This window comes from Polistes dominula, unplaced genomic scaffold (genome assembly GCF_049000335.1).
Source record: "Polistes dominula isolate Pdom_NZ unplaced genomic scaffold, Pdom_raw_medaka contig_23, whole genome shotgun sequence".
Classification (NCBI taxonomy): Eukaryota; Metazoa; Arthropoda; class Insecta; order Hymenoptera; family Vespidae; genus Polistes; species Polistes dominula.
The window spans coordinates 5,965,685-5,971,684 of NW_028300963.1; positions in this window are offsets into that span (position 1 = coordinate 5,965,685).

The following is a 6,000-nucleotide window of genomic DNA, read 5'->3' on the forward strand; positions in this document are numbered from 1 at the left end:
ACTACGGCAAGAGGGGGTGGGGTGGATCCTTCTGCTATTGGTCGATAATATTCATAATCTCCTTCACTTTCCTAAGGGGTGTCTGTTACTCTTTTATGATATAAATATGTGAAAGAAAGTAAGAAAGCAAGTCTTTAGTCTTCAGTTCCTTAGTCTATCAAGTCCTTAGTCTGTATCAGTCTGTATATCCGTCTGTCTGTAATCAATTCCTTATTTTAGTCCTTAGTTCTCAGTTCACTAATTATACTTTCAGTCTGTTATATTCGTCTGCGTATTTTATCAGTTAGTTTATCAGTATATCAGTCAGTCAGTCGGTCATATATTCATAACTCTTTTGTATTCTGTATTTCTTGTAAATACGTGACTTTTTGTAAACTTATGTTAATACCGCTTAACATCATTATAATTTAATAAAGTATCATATAATTCATCATCATCAGTTATTGTTCTATGTCTGAACCCCACAAACAATTTGATAATTTTTTTTTTGAAAAATAAAAAAATTTTATTAGAATTGAAGCTAAAAAGCAGAAACTTCAAGGTATTAAACTTTATATATATATATATATATTATTTTTTTTTTTTTTATATAAGTAGATAAATGTTAATATTTATTTTATACATACATTTAATTATATTAAATAGTATATTTTCTTGATATTTTTAAATGAATAAAATGATTTTTCTTATTACTTTAACGGTTAGCGTTGCAACGGCGAATAAATATCAACATCGCAGAAACGATAACAAAAACGAAATTCAATAAAAACTATAAATAGAAGCAAATACGATAGAACTGAAAATTCTTCTTCTTGGGAAATAATTTCACTCAACGATTTTGTTTTTATATTTTGTTAACGCTAGAATAGATGATAGCGTTTAGAATTTGAAATCTAAATATATACTTTCGAGATATCGTTAGGACAGTTAATATGTTTACGAACGCTTTAAAGTTTGCTTAAATAGACGAGAATAAAAACAACGGATAAGACTTTTACCGCGAGAAGAGAAGAAGAACGGTATCGAACGAAGTGTTGATTGTGTTTCACTTATCTTATTCTAAATTAACATATAATTTAATATTACCTCTTGAATAAATACAACTTATTATTTTCTACTTAAAAAAGTACAATATATTTCTGCATATTACTTTTTTTTCCACATTACTATTACGACACAGTCAATCTCTATACTTTTAGACATAAAAATAGGATATAATTTTAATAAATTTTGAGTTTTCTTAATAAATATAATTATTACTTTGGTAGCAATATATAAAAACATATTTGTAGAAATGTAATTAAACTTCATATCATCTCGCCCAAATCATCATCTTCTTACTCTTTCTCTTCCTCTTCCTCTATATCTTCCTCTTCCACTTCCCCTAGTCTGTTGCCAATGATTCTTTCATTTAATTTCTTGTTTTCAGCTTTTATTGCATTATACGTTTTCTGAATTGCTAATGCACTTTATTTGCGGGTTCAATTGATAGTGAAACTTGAACCAATTAAGCCCGTACAAAAATAAAACAAATTTGACAGCAATTAACAACAAAACCAAATTAATTCTGTTAAAATTTAAATTAAAAGTTAAGTGAATGTATGAATTCCTCTCAAATGACTTTTGACATTTTAATAGTACGTTCTTTGTACCTCTATAAACATTCAGGTAAATCGTCAGAAGTAGCATGAGTCATGTACGGGGTAAAAACTGGAGCAGTCCCTAAGTCGGCGCGCCGCACCCCGTTTCGCGCTCTCATACTTTGCACCCCAATTCCTCACGAATGCTTCCACTTTTTTTCCGACATTTTGCACATAGTTTTCTCTATACATAAACAAGACACACACAAGTTGTCAAAAATTTTTCTTTTTATGTAAATCTTCAAAAATTTTTACAACTTTTCCAGCTTCCGACACCCCTTTTGTCATCGATTTACACTTCTGACATTTTTTTCCATGCTTTCTCTCATGTTTCTGGATATCTACGTAAATTTTTTACCCATTTCTCTAGTTATTTTTTCTATTATCAAAATTAACAAATTTAGGAGCCGAGCCCTCCCTTTAATCTTTCTGATCGCCTTCTGATGATAGGGCTACTCTTTTGCCGACACCGTTCCAACCTTTTCTAGAAAAACAATTCTGTAGGGAAAGTCATTTTCCAAAATCGGTTGCTAGCTCCTAGCCTAATGGTACTTTAGTCGAATGATATAAAAATAATAATTTATGGAAACCATTATGAACATACTTTGATGTAATATAAAATGCAAAAAAAAAAAAAGAATTAAGCTGATTTTAACCTAATTTTTATCTTGTCTAATTAAAAGACACGTAATCTTTTCTATTTATTAAATTCGCCATATAATCATTGAAATCGTTACTGCTGGAGAATCTTTAAGACATTTCAGAAATTGGAACACAACTGCAGTATCTTGCAACACTTTTAATTTTATATTTTTTAATGTATCTATACCAGGAAATTGTCGACAGATATTCATTTGTAGAATAAATATTTATTGTAGCCGTTTTTTTAGTATAAAAAAAATTTTTTTTTTTAGAAATTTATAAAAAAAATTTGGGGGAGAGGGGGGGGTGGGGGGGGGGGGGGGGGGGGGGGGTATTAGGGGGGGGGGGGGGGGGGGGGGGGGGGTGGGTTTTTTTTTATTTTTATTATTTTATTTTTTTTTTTTTAAAAAAAATTAATTATTTTAAAATTATTTATAAAATAATATAATTATTTTTTTTTTTTTTTTTTTTTTTTTTTTTATTAAAAAAAGGGGGTTTTAATATATTTTATTTAAAAAATTAATATTTTATATAAATAAAATTTTTTTTTTTTTTTTTTTTTTTGGGGGGGGGGGGGGGTTTTTTTTTTTTTGGGTTTTGAGCGAAATTGTCGACAGATACTTCATTTATAGAATAAACTATATATTGTAGCCCGTTTTTTTTTTTTATAGACATTCAGATACGTCTTAATTAAAATAATCCCTTATGCAATTTTTTTTTGTTATTTAAATGCATATAGTATGCATAAAAACGCATACCTTTATTGTCAATGCACTAATACATAAAATATATATAAAGATGAGAGAAAAGATGAGAGATAAATAGTACGTGTGCGTGTTTATGCCAAAATATTTCTGGGAGTATCGATAGGCGTCAGGTAAATGACCTTATTGTGTGCGTTCGGCAATCAAATGTGGATGAGATGTAAATGTGAACGTTAATTAATTAAAAAGATCGCGTTTCATCGTGTTTGAAATATTTCACCACCTTATAATATTGCTTTGTGCATTATGAAAGTGCTGAAGTCTCTTGAATATTTTTTTAGGTCCAGAAGTAATGAAAGATCTAGTCTTAAAAGTAGTGAAAACCTATGATGAGAGATGATAGGTAAATATGTTCAATGAAGGCAACCAGCGGGTGCCTTTATGATTCTGTGCCATTAGGAATGTGTTACAAGTTTATTATGTTATACTATAGATACTTACTTATAATTATTATTTCTTAAAATCTATAAATAAATAAATACTTTTTATCATAATAAGTCTTACATATATCTTTTTCAAAATTTCCGATGAATGGTGACTTTAATTCCTTTTTTCTTGTCTTAGAAATCTTTTAAACAGACATGAAAAAAAATATACTATTATCTAATGTGAATCATTTAGAAATACCTAATGAATATTTTTAATGAAAAATCAAACTTTTAATATTACAGTAAAATAGAGAGAAGAATTTCTAATAATAAAGATTATTTATATGCAAGAAATATAAATTTAAATTTTATTTAATATTTTTTAAAAAGTGTTTTTAATTAGTAATACTTGGTAAATTCATAGACAATTATAAATATTGCTTTCATAGGCAAATTCAACAAAAAAGAAAAAAGTAGGTTATTACGGTTATGCGGTAGCAGGATCCGGATTATTGTATTATTGTAATTATACTTTTATTCAAGAAATATCTTTTCTAAGGTTTCTGATAACCTATGACTTTACTTTTTTTTCTAGAAAGATCATGTTTCTAATTGATAGATAGAATAAATGATTCGATGCACTTTATACTTTTAAATCCAGAGTTGCAAGGTAGAAATAATTTTTTAAGGTCTTACAAATCAATTAAAACGATGTATAAAAAAAATTTAATTCTATTTATTGAGTTATAGGGGATATTAGAAATACTCTTTCTTATAACACAATATTCTCTTTATTTTATATGATAAGGTGGAAGCACGTCTTTACTCAATCAGCAGTAGAAAAGAAAGAAACGAATAACGAATAAACCAAAAGAAAAATATTTCTCCTCCAAGAACTTAAAATGCAGCTGCCCCTTGATAGGGATAAAGAAAACAAAATTAAGAAGGACCGCCCATCGATTGAACAAAACACTCTGTGTCCCACACTAGATATCGGATATTATTTATATACATAAAAGTATCGATTGCATTTTGTAGATATGGTAAATAAACGCAAAATAAAGAATACTGCGTAGCGTTTAACACCATTTATATTAGTTATTTTTGAAATATTTATAGAACATTTTTAAGCAAGATCAAAAGATATAAATATTACGATAGAATAGGAATGTATTACTTCAAAAAGCATTTAATAGCAGGTAATATTTTAGATAAAATTTTATTTAACATTCTTTGTAAAGCAATAATACTTTTTTTTTCTAAAGCATTATTTAATTATCTTCATCAAATAGTAATGCATGTATGGGAGTATACAAAAACATGTACCTGTAAATAAATATTTCTAATTAAACTTCTGTGCTTTAATCTTATATATACAAGGATTATAATATAGGTTTTATTTGTGAGAAACGGTAAATAGTATTTGCTACTTAGTGTCTACGTAAAAAAAATAACTGATGTTTTTAGATATTTTGTATCGTGATAAATAAATCTACGCTTACTATGTGCATTAACCAATACACATACTAACACACGTACACATGGACTATAGCAAGTATTAGGAAGTTCAGTATAGATATAAATATTTTCTGTAATCTATCCTCAATATGCGACGTCTTTTCTCTCGCTTCGGCTCTGCAATATTCAGGCACACATAAGTACACATATTAACAATGCTTAGTTGAGATGAGTGAAGTGGTTACATGGGACTGCATTAAGAGAGTACTGTGATATTAGGAAACGCTGTATACTGCCTTCTATCTCATTCTCTCGCAGTCTAAAGCCTATAGATGTATTTACGTTTTTTTTTTCTTGTATTTCCGTTTCATCGAATATCAAATCACTCTAATTCTAAAAAATATTTTTCTTTAAAAATATATTAATTCATTCAATACTAATATAAATATATTATAATGCATTCGCTAGACTTGTTTTGAAAACATTAATTATTTGTTTTCTCTTTTACAAAAATGTTTTTTTGAATTATGTTAGGAATAACGTTTCTATTAGCTCTATATTTGTAGATACAATTTTTTTAATACTAAAATTTGCAACGAACTAAAGTGATAAAATAATTTTCTACTTAGCTAGTTTTTTGCAGAAGTTTAAATGACGTTAAGAATATAAATTACTTTCGCATATCTAATGTACACGTAAGCAACTCTTGGACTTTAGTACTCTTCGACAGTATTGGATTAGCATTGAACGTCAACATGTGATCACAGTTTGATGGAGAGAAGTGAGACCTCCCTTCCACTACATCCGGCCATTACTATTATTACGTAACACTCGTACAGGTGACGAACTTTGAAACCACACATGAGAATCCGTATCATATTAAAATAATGCGAACACATTATTAATGCCGAATTCACTCACATATAAAAACTGTCTTTAACGACTGTGGAAGACAGACATTTGTTAGATATTGATTCGAAAACGTTCTACAAATCTATCAAAACTGAATTCTATTGTCTAGATCTTTGGTGTATTTAATAAGTTTCCGGATACACTCTTTCATAAAATATATTTTATGAAATTTATTTATTTATTTATTCTTATGAAATTTATTTACCTATTCTATAT